The sequence below is a fragment of the Dermacentor variabilis genome, chromosome 7 (genome assembly GCF_050947875.1).
Source record: "Dermacentor variabilis isolate Ectoservices chromosome 7, ASM5094787v1, whole genome shotgun sequence".
Lineage (NCBI taxonomy): Eukaryota > Metazoa > Arthropoda > Arachnida > Ixodida > Ixodidae > Dermacentor > Dermacentor variabilis.
The window spans coordinates 36758818-36771032 of record NC_134574.1 but is presented as its reverse complement, the minus strand read 5'-3'; positions in this window follow the sequence as shown (position 1 = coordinate 36771032).

Sequence of the window (12215 nt, the reverse complement as noted above, 5' to 3'; positions counted from 1 at the left end):
CGTCAATGGAATCTACTGCCTGGCACCATTGCATCTGTCATTGATTACGAAGCGTTTGTAACCAGCCTGAAACTTCACCTTGAGCTATAACCTTCATCCTCTCCTCTTTGTCCTCTTTCACCATTTTATACATGTGTGTATATATGACGCTACTCTCTGTAAGAATTGAATGTTTGTTGATGATTGTTGCTATGTGTCTTTATGTTTTAACTTTTTTTTTCAACATGCTGTTAACGGTCAGCGACTTCTGTACACATCATATTACTGCGTTGCTTTGTACTTACTGTTGTCCCCCCCCCCTATGTAATGCCTGCCGGGCCTTTAGGGAATTAAATAAAAAGTAAAAGAGAGCGTCAAAGAGTTGCAGTTAATAGTAGCACAAGCCCAGTTGTGCATATGGTAACGTGCTCAATGACCCAATATGACATCAAAGTGGGTCATTGAATAACGGAACATATTCAGTGCAATACACCCAGTGACTCAAGTAGGCGTCAGTGAGGTGCACTGAAGAGTGACGCGCACCTACAGGTGCATACACATTTACCCAAGAGGGCGTCAAAGAGTTTCACTGAAAAGCGGCGCATACCGAAAAGCACATACCGAGTACTTCGTGTCGGTGTCAGAGAGATTCGTTGAAGAGAGGTACATACCCTATGCCACATACCCAATTACGCATCCCCAGCATACTTGCATACAGCAGTGTCGAAAGCGATGGAAACACGTGCATGGGCTACCTTCCCACAATCGGCGTACTGCAGCTACGCCTCGATCACGTGAACATGCAGGCTTGCAGATTTACACAGTTCTCTCGGAAGTCAAACGTCTGAGCTTTCCTTTCGTAATAAATTCATCTCCTGGAAGCGCTTCTAAGGAGCCTTCATAGGCACTAAGAATTGCTGCTTAATTCTTTGTTTAATGCAGTCTACGACTTCTTTGATACAGACCAAAGTTTTGGTCTTTAAACGTGTTTTTCTCTGCCTGTCTATACAGGGTGTCCCACACAACTTGAGCCGAGAATTTAAATATTAAAGGCGCGTCGGAAGCGAATTGAACCGAACGCATAGTATTCGCAATAGCGTATACTAACTCAGACAATTTCTTGCTTTCCCAATAACTCACTGATTAATTAAGTTTCATTACCCAGTTAACTTTTTAGTTATTGGTTGAGGACCCCAAGTGTGATACGCAGATTTGTAGAGCACCTTCAGAAGCCACCGATCGAGTTGTTTGCTTTAAGATACCTCTCACGTAGAACTTTTTTCCGGATTGCAAAGAAAGCCCGCGAAATATGAAAAAAGCCAAGTGACGGAACACTTGCGCAGGGATATTGTGCTGCTCTTAAGCTAGCGGTCGGTGAACAAGGTCGGCTTCCGCCGGATGGCGGCGAAAATACATGGTGCTGGCCGAGCGCTGTCGATGAGATAAAGAACGCCCTGCCACTTTCTCGTCGCCATGGAGTCACGATGCAGCCAACCTTACCTCTCCACTTCTGACAGTGGGGGCGCCAAGTGCCCCCTCCGCCGCCCTCCGGTAAATATGTCTGTGGGTGCGTTACTACATTGGTTCAATGCTAATCACATTAACGTCGACTTTCATCGTGAGATGGGTTCTGCTGGACTTTTTTCAACAACACGAGGGTACTGTGAAATTTTGAGCAAGCTAGGTGAAATGTGAGCATTTGTGAGAGCGAATGTGTTTGCACAGCGCCGGCAAGCCGCAATTATACAATTTCTTAGGGGCGCATACAGACCCGCCATGGTAGCTTAGTGGCTTTGGTGTAGCGCTAGCTAAGCACGAAGTCGCGGGATTAAATCCAGGCCACGGTGGCCGCATTTCGATGGGGGTGAAATGCAAAAACACTCGTGGTAATTAGGTGTAGGTGAACGTTAAAGAACCCCAGATGGTCATAATTAATCCGGAGTTCCCCACTACAGCGTACCTCATAATGAGATCGTGGTTTTGGCACGCAAAACCCCATAATTTAGTTTTTTTTTTATGAGTGCCTAATGCTATACTTTCTATCATAAAAATCCCGTATCTGCTGCGCGACTAGCCCGCGGCACATTAGTGCATTTCGCGCGCTTTCTTTCAGGCTTGGAAACAACTTTTATGTTGCACGTATTGAGCAACATAAATCTGGACCGGAAATTTTTGAGGATGCCCTAGTGTTTTCTCATTGACACTGCTGCTCTGGATATAATGTTTCAGCAGTTCATTAAATAATAATGGCCGGATATTTAATTATGCGAAATAGAATAACTAGTCTGCCTTGCTCCAGGCGACGGCAAACAACATAACCTTGGCTCTTTCAAGCCACGTGGCACTTGCATGTCTTTCAGTTTCGGCACAGGTTACGAGGGACACCCAGTACATGTGAACTGCTCGCCAGTGCAGCAAATATCTATCCGTATTCCTTGAAGTACCGCTGTTCACCGGGGGTCCTTTTGTAATTAACCGAAGTTTTCGACGTCGGTTTAAAATAACTGCCTTGTGTAGCAATGTAAGGAACGCGCCTTATTTTCACGTTCTTGGCAAGTTGTAGTCATCGCACGGAAACGAGCCATTTCAGTCTAGGTTTCCTGCTCATGTGTAATCTTAGTGATCCCTTCACGCTAAAAGGGCGCGTGCTATTGGCACCATCATGCGTTTTGCTGTTCAAGCATGCCACCCCTAGTCTTCATGACTGTCGCTGCCGCCGCTGCTCGATAGCATGATATATGGCAGCACACTCGCAAATACATAGATGCCAGCACGGGTGCATCCGTGACTACCTTTCACTTAAAAAACTTTTTTCTACAATGTTTGAAGACACCACACCTCACTTGAAATCTCTTCGGACATATTTGTTTCAACTCGGTTTTCTGTTTGAGATCACAGCGTTGCCGCTCGTCGTATTTGCGCTGCTCCTCGGTAGTCCTAACCATGCGTTGCCTACCCATAGCGGTGATGCAACAACAATAAAATCAGTTGCTAGGCTGGTTCTTTCACATATGAAAGGCCAGTGACGTGACTCCCCATGTCGCATTGCCAACAGTAATTTGTACTGGGACACGTATGGGGGGCGCGCTATACTTACTTCACATTGTTATCAGGAGTGCGTTATCATTAATGATGGGGTTTGGATGCTTGTTTTGTGCTTGTTTTCTATTGAAGCGAATGCTGTTCTGTATGTTGTACGCGTGATCCCAGAGAATGTATGCACATTTCGCTACACTTTGCTGTGGGCCTAAAACCTGCTTTTTTGCCGACCAACGAGAGGCTAACAGCGTCGCTGTAAACGAAATGATGACGACGACGACGAAGATGACGATGATGATTATACGGAGAGCGAAAGGTGGACGAAAGAAGGTCGCCAATCGCCGCAGCAACGTCAGAAACAGTTCTTAATGGCTGCCGGTACCGTTACTAGACCTCTTGGCGCTCCTGCTGTGGCCGGAGACGTGCGTGTATGATTAAGGAACGCACACTGTGTCCCGTGACAGTGAGCCTTTTCCAGTTTTAATATGTTTCACCCCATAACACAATTGTACAGCGGCTACGCTGATTTAAGAAAACCAGCCATCATGCAGCGCATATGAGATCTGATATGAGGTCAACGGATGCGTTGAGCGCGTCTGAGGCAAAATAGCCTTCTCCCAAGTTTACATATTGCGGACGCCATGGGGCAGAAAGGGGGTTTTACGCCCACCCCCAAGGCCGTTAGTTGTTGCGCTGACTAATACACCCAGGCCTAGATTTAGTACACATAAAACACTCAAGAAAGCGGATGCGAAAACGGCGCCACGGCAACTCAATCGCTAAGAGTATCGCACGCATAATGCAAAGACGTGAGTCTCACCTGCGCTGAATTGTGTTCAGAGCGCCGAAGGCCCAACCACACGCGGCTGATCGTAAGCGCCTGGCTACGCGTCACGCGTCTGAGAGGCCATGCACGCCTGCCCTGCGCGTCTAGTCAGGGGAGACGCGCAGGCGGCGCGCGCGTCAGGGATTTCTTGATCTTGAGCTTCACTTTGAGCGTATGCGGCAGAAGTCGCAGCTTCTGCACCGGCGTCACGTGGCCTGCATGTACACTTCAGGCGGTTCAGAAACAGGTTGTCGAAGTTTCAGAATCGTACGCAGACACCGGGCATAGTCCATTACGGGCATAGCTCCTTACACCTGGGTACCACCGCCATACCTTTATATTTTCTAATCTGTCCCGATGGCTTGAGTTATTTCACCGTACAAAAAATAAATACTGTTTTTAAAGAATGAACCATCACAGCATCACGACAAAGCCCAATACGTAGGCGCAAGTCGTCATATGTGATAATGATCATCATCAGCAGCAGCAGCAACAGCCTGTTTTATGTCCACCGCAGGACTAAAGCCTCTCCCTGCGATCTCCAATTACCCCTATCCTGCGCCAACCCATTCCAACTAGCGCCCGCGAATTTCCTCATTCCATCGCTACACCTAGTCTTCTGCGTCCTCGATTGCGTTTCCTTTCTCTTGGTACCCATTCTGTAACTGTAATAGTAAAACGGTTATCTAACCGGCGCATTACATGACCTACCCAGCTCCATTTTTTTCCTCTTGATGTCAATTAGAATATCGTGTATACCCCTTTGCTCTCTGATCCAAAGCATTCTCTTTCTGTATCTTAACGTTATGCCAAGCAATCTTCGTCCCATCGCTCTTTGCGCGGTTCTTAACTTGTTCTCAAGCTTCTTTGTCAGTCTCCAAGTCTCTGCCCCATATGTCAACACTGGAAAATGCACTGATTGTACACCTTTCTTTTCAATGATAATGGTAAATTTCCAGTCAGGAGCTGCCAATGTCTGCTGTATACGATCCAAATCGTTTTATTCTTCTGTGAATTTCCTTCTCATGATCAAGGTTCCCTATGATTGTATGACCTAGGTAAACGTGCTCCTTCACAGTCTCTAGAGGCCGACTGGCGATCCTGAACTCTCGTTCCTCTGCCCGGCTATTTATCATTATCTTTGTTCTTCTGCATATAAATCTTGATATGCAGAAGAACATGCAGAATATTTCAGCAAACCGAAGGTTGCTGAGATATTCGCTGTCGATCTTTAGCTTTCGAGAAACCCTTTCGAAACCCGTGTTGATCATTTAGGATGTTATTTTCAATAAGTTCTTCCTTATTCCGGAGTAAAGAATTTGTTCCATTACCTTGCACACTATTGAAGTTAGAGAAATTGGTCTGTAGTTTTCAACATCTGTTTTTCGATCCCCCCCTGTGGATCGGAACGACATGAACAGTTTTCCAGTCAATAGGTAGGAGGCCTGTCAACAAGGATTGTTTTTAAATTATGTGCAGATACAGCGAAATCCGTTCAGCACGGCGTCTCAAAACGCGCGGAGAAATTCCTTCCGGGCCAATTGCTTTTCTTTCGTCTGTTTGCTTTAATAGCTTTTCGATGCCACTTACGCTAAACTCAATCAGTTTCATTGGGAACACGCTATTGGCGTAGGATGAAGAAGGAAAATCCTGTATTGGCGAAAAGATAGATTGAAAATAATTGTTTAAGAATTTCGCCTTGTCTGTGTTATATATGAGAGTTTGGTTATTATATAGAATTTCGTTTTTACCGAGACTGTCAAAACCGCGCCTCTTAATATATTGCCAGAAATGTTTAGGATTGGCTCTCAATGTATCGTTCAGCTTTTTGAAGCAGATTTTCCTGGCCTCTTTTATTCCTTTTTTTTATTGTTGCGTAATCTGGCACAATTTCTGATAGCGACAAGTACGTTTAGTTCGTTTGAAATTAGCTAATAATCGCTTTCTCTTTTTTGATTAGCTGCAAAAGGTGTGATGACACCCACGGCCTTCTCAGATTTTTTTTTCTACTTCGGAAGAATCTGCACTTGGTACATGTGCGTCTAAAGTTGAAGCAGTTTATTTTTTGAACAGACGCCACAGTTCATGCACATCCTTGTCATCTGCCAGGCATTCGAAAACAGTTAAATAACTACTAAAAAGTTTTTCACTTTTACTAGAATAATCACCTCGATCAAAGAAGTACACTCTTCTATTCTCGCGGCCCTTCAGGGGACGAATTTTTTTAATATATATAGTTGCGACTACAGCCTGGTGGTCCCTTAAACCCGGTATGATCGTGACTGAATTCACGAAGATTTGGCGAGCTGCAAAACAAGTCCAAAATACTATTTTTGCGGGTTAGCTCGTTGACGTACTGTAGTAGACCATAAGTATCTACAGTATTCTTCATTTGCATGTTAGCGTGACTACATGTTTTCACTACACAAATATTAATGCTCCAGTGAAGATCTGGTAACTTTAAGTCACCAACGAGCAACATGATCTGAATCTTCCTGACAGCTTCGCTTAATGCCTGCAATGGCGCCATATCCAAGCTTGGTGGACAATAAACCACACCTGTGGTAAACGAAAAATTATCAAGTTAACTAACTTTACGTCACACTGCTTCCATCGCATCATGGCTGATATCAAGGGTGGAAGAACGCAAGCCCGACCGAACAAGCTCAAAAACGCCGCCACCAAGGCTCAGCCTATTTTTGCCATAGGCAATAAAGTTCTCTGGAAAAACTTCACTATCGCTGATGGAAGGATTCAGCCAAGATTCCGTGCCAAATACTATATACGCCTTTACAGACTCTATTATATAAAGGCCGCAAGTTTAGCCACTTTATTGCACACGCTTCGGCAATTCCCAGCTAAAGCAACTAGGTCGAGATAGGGGAGTATCTTATTTTGAGCACTACGTCAAGGCTTCGTGACAGGAACCACTTCTTCCTTTTCTTTGTCCCACCCAAAAGCGCTGCCGTTTATAATAAGCTTGTCAAAGCTTAGCTTTGGTTTGTTTTTGTCTTCCTTTTTAGCTTTCGCGTATTTCCACAGGTGTTTGCGTATGCTACACGTCTCAGGCGAGTAATCCTGAGAAACACTCTAATCGGTCCGTTTAAATTTTTTGGCATTTAGTAGAACGTCTTGTTTTTATTTGTAAGAAGAAAAATGTACAACAATCGGCCGCTTAGTTTTCCCAGTGGATCGACCAATGCGATGCGCCCTTTGCACTGACTTCAGCTGAATTCTCAAGTTGTCCTTACAAATATTATGAAATACTTTTTCCAACTGGTTCCACTTTTCGAGCTTTTCGAGAACCATAGAAAACTGTATTTTGTCTCCCAATTCCACACATAAAATATCTCTAATCGAAACGCCCGAAAACAATGAACCTAACGAAAATTCTATCTTGCATAACACGGCGTATAGTGGCAGGAAGTGTTTAATGAATCTTCACAAGAACCCCATTGGATCGCCACTAGATTATAATGCTGTGGTGTATCACCCTGTCACCCCGAGCGCACTAAAAATGCTAGATCCCGTTCACCATCAAGGTATCCGCCTGGCCACCGGCGCTTTCAGAACAAGCCCTATTGAAAGCTTATACGTAGAATCGAATCACTTCATCTGCAGACATCATACATCAGCTTCTCATATTTCCTCAAAGTGCACTGTAATCATGAACATCCGTGTTCTAAAACAGTTAACGATTTGACGTTTACTACACTTTTCCATAAGCGACCCTCTGTGAGACAGTCCTTTTCAATGCGTGTGAGGGAGCTCACGCGTTGAAATGGTTGTCCCACTCCTCGATCATCGCTTAAGGCTTCCAGCTAAGCTTCTACCAGCCCCCGGAAGGCGAATGTTAGTTTTGGTTTCAAGAAACATGCGCGCTTCAATCGATTGCCAGATATCCTAATTAATTTTTTTATTTCTCTTTTTGTGAATTTTAAATCGACCGAAACGCGGGAAGTGGTTGTCTTCGTGCGTCCGTCGAGCTTACCTCCGCTCACCCTTGCCACTCGCTCAGCGACACCAAAAGTCGGTTCCCGCTTAGTCATTTGCTTCGGTTGTCGTCCCAAGAATGAAGATGGGAAAGTTAAGACAGAGAAGCTGGATCAGGCGTGCAACGAACGGAAGACGCAAGGAACCAGGTCAAGCAAGCATCAGACGAAGACGGCTAAATCGGGGCATCACGTGTGTTTCGCGGCTCTGTGGTGTTCTAACACCGCGAATTTCAGTTCTGCGAAGCTTTTCAGGATTCCTAATGACAACTCGTAAGCTCAAGTATATCACTTTATTTTCTGCGCAGGCATTCATTTTACATGAGTAAACCAGTTCTATGCAAGCCTCAGTGGACTAACATAGGAGCAATGTCGCTCGGCCCATTCGTCATGACGGCAACCCATCTGCGTGCTGTCAGTGAAATACTTGTAATGAAGGCCTTGAGTGCGTGTTTGTTGGGCTATGCATTTTGTGCACTTTTTACTTTGTCGACACATTTGGCCAAGGCTAAAGTAAAGGGAAAGAAGCAGTGATGTTCTATCAAATTTCGAGAACAATGACGGCAAAAGGATGCACGCACGTAATTTCTTGTTGCGTTTTGATGCACCATTACTAACATACCGTACTGCAGAAGGTTGAAGCTCTCTATTTTATCTAAATTTTGGAGCATAGACGGTACCATGCGCTCCGTTACATTGATTTAGGCACATCTTCGGTGTGTGCAAGTTTTTGAGCACCTGTATTATAGACGAGGCGCAATGTTATTTGTTTCACCGCCAAAATGTATTTAATAATACCAGTAGTACGAGTATAGAGTATTTAATGCTAATTAAGTGCGAGCTGGTAGTCCTCCTTTCGATGACGAGTGGAATTAAGTTTTATTTTGTGTGTGTGTGTGTGTGTGTGTGTGTGTGTGTGTGTGTGTGTGTGTGTGTGTGTGTGTGTGTGTGTGTGTGTGTGTGTGTGTGTGTGTGTGTGTGTGTGTGTGTGTGTGTGTGTGTGTGTGTGTGTGTGTGTGTGTGTGTGTGTGTCGGTTCCTTGCGTTGCTGTCGTGTCCAAACAGTGTCCTAATACTCACCTTGCTTTTCTGCATATATGAATATGACGCAAAGTATGACGACAGGCAGATTATATGCGCTTGTAAGGGTTATAGAAATATGCTAGCGCCCTCGATCGGCATGCAGTTCAAATAATGAGAGCAATTATAGGCCACTTCCTGTTCGTGCATACGCATGTAGCCAGCATAAAATTCTGTGGCTCCTTACTTCTTATACTGTCAATGAAATACATGCATTGTGCTCTACCTTCTTTCTGTTAACCACAAAATACGTAGCCGTCAAATATAAGTGATAGTAAAGTTCCGTGTAACCAACCTGTGATGCTTAATTTTACCATGGGTTTGGACCTACTGGAGTCTATGTTCGCGCATTATGTACTAATTTCAGTTGTGAATGAAGATTGTTTGTGTAGATTGATACTTTCGCACTGTGTGAAAATCCGTCTTTTTTCAGTACGGAATGCATCAATAAAAAACAAAAACGTTCAACTTTTACTTGTGTTGAGTTTTAGCTGACTGAGAAATCGACCAGCTTTAGTTGATCCACTTTACAACACGCGAAGAAAATTAACGATTGATGGTGCCAGGAAGGTATTTTCTTTATACTGGCCCCCACTATATTGGTGAACTAGTTAAACTGCAGCCCTAAACTTAACCACAAGTTCGGAATTTCAAAGCGACTACTTTCACGAAATGACTAAATGTCATATATTACCTGGGAATATTGCTAGTGAAGGACGGTTCGCTACATAAACATGTTTCATTATAATTGCTTGTCACTGGCGTGTAGGAGCACTGTCCCAGTGCTTTAAAAAATGAATAGAAGCTTCCAATGTGAACGGGGCAGGAGAAAAGCGCTTCGTGAACACGGCAAGCGGGTTCTGCTCCATGATCTTGCCAACGGACCTGCAAGAGAGCACGAACGCAGCCCGCTTGCATGCGAAGTGGGAAAGGAGGGCGTCGCGGCAAGCTTCCTCCTCCCGGCGGCTCGCTCTCTCTTTCTACTCTCTCACCTCATCAGTGATGTCATGGAGTCATTGTTTTTCAATTATTTCCAGTGCACATCCGGCAACCGCCAGTGTAGGACGCGGCGCTGCCGCCGTGTATCGACATGGGACCAAGTTTCCCAAGGGAAGTGTAGGGAATTTCCGCCCCCTGCTTCTACCACCCTGGGTGTGGCAGCTGATAGAATGTGATACACCTTTCGTAAAAGTTACAAAGTGCGCACGAGAGCTCGAAATTCGAATGCATTTCCATGAACATTTTAAGTACTCTTGCTCTGAATTCAACACCATTGAATTAAAATCGCACGCTGGCATAAATATTACTCGGCTGTTGGTCCCTCTTTCTCTGAATCGGACGTATTGAACCCTCATACAAGTATTTTTACTGCAGAAGCCTAAGCACTACTGTCTGTGGTTATACACATAAAAAATTAAACCCAGAGAAGGCAATAATATGCACACATTCCTGAAGTGTCAGAAAAGCACTGATGTCCTTAAGGAAACACAAACATCCTATTATTATTGAGCTTTACTCATACTTGTGCGATATTTATTCAGCTGGTAGACGTGTGACAATATGCTGGGTTCCTGGCCATAGATGCAGTCAGGGTAATGTGCTAGCATGCAGACTAAATGGCCACATGAATTACATCGCAATCCTACCGCGCTGCAGTTCTTGCCACAGATCTCAATACTTTTTTGGGAAAGAAACCGCGAAGCCACTGGCGACGCTTGTGGGATGCCGAAACGAATAATAAGCTCCACTTGATTAAGTCACAGTTAGGTATTTGGCCCTCCGCTACCAAAACACGACGAAGTGTCAAATTCTGTCGTTTGAGAATAGGACACTCATGGGGTACTCACGGATTCCCTATTCAGTGGTAATGAACCTCCAACTTGTGGTAGATCTAGTGAGAGGCTCACCGTCCTCCACGTCCTCGTGGAGTGTCGGGAAGCCGAAAGAAATAGAAAGAAACAAGTTTCCTATAGCATACCACTATTGTGCCCCTCTCCATCTCGCTGCGTTCCTTGGTGAAGAACCGCTTTTTAACACTAAGGCTGTCCTACATTTCTTGAACAATGTGGTCTTGCATGTTACTAGCTAGCCCAGTAATTTCGTAGCGCATCCTCTCTCCAGAGGATGCCGCTGTGATAGTAGTTTTCTGTAGCACACGCCTCCACGTCTTTCTGTTTCAAGGGCTCTGTAAAGGCAGTAGTGCTTTTCGAAAATGTTCGCTTTTGATAAATTTTAGTACATCATTGTTCTTTCACAATGTATCTTTCGTGTTCATATATAGCATACTTCATTAGTCATTACCATAATTTTATCACATATCGGTTTCACGCATTTTACAGGGACCGCCCTTTAGGTCCATTTAGAGCCCCATCAAATCCATTGCTCGTAATTCATCGCTTCACTTCTACCTCATTAGCACTGACCTGGCGCTCTTTGGTCACACTTGGCCCTTGCACGAAAAAAAAACCTCCTACAACAGCATCATCAAACTGTATTCGCTCAGAGACTATCAGTATTTATCTTTATTAATAAACCAGGTACATTTTTTATACTCATGATGAATGGTCGCAACTATAGGCCCCCGAGATTTCATTTGTAGAGGCAGAGCCAGCACTGTTTAGTGTGCAAATTCAATGCAATGACTCTATGACTCATTCTAATTCTGGCCTTCAGATCAAATTACGTAGCAGTTTTCGTTAAAATGCTAAACTTATGCAAAATGTTAAACTCATGCCTTTCTTGTATACAACGGTTACCATGGGCCCTTTAACATAAAACTATTCCGCTTTGTTTTGATTCCAATCTCTTGACGTCATTTTTACGTAACCACCGACGCAAGTATCGAGCGGTGACCCGCAGCATTGTTTGAAAAGTCTAATGAAACGCGCTTCTCGTTTGTAGGATGTCACTTTCTTTTGCTTTCAAAGTGAAAAGCATGGCCTACATTAGCAGTTGTTTTTTTTTTTATCTAGCTGGCTGACAAGAGGCGAGGAGCACGCTCAAGTGCAGAGAGTTTCGATGGGGCCGAGAAAGCACAGCGAAAGTAGATAACCGGAAGAGGAGGGTGGTGCTGGCGTCTGTGATTGGTCCGCTTCCGCTTACAAGGCTTGAGCTGGCTAGTCGAAAATCGCGGAGGCGTGCAACGGAAGTTCAAAAATGCCGCTAAAACAGATCCTTAACTAAGAGTAGTCGGCAGACTGATGTCGTATGCGTGTCGAAATGTCTCGAAAACATTATATTGCCAACCAATTTTTTTTATTATTATACGCAAATAAACCATACTCCCCAGCAGCTCCGAGC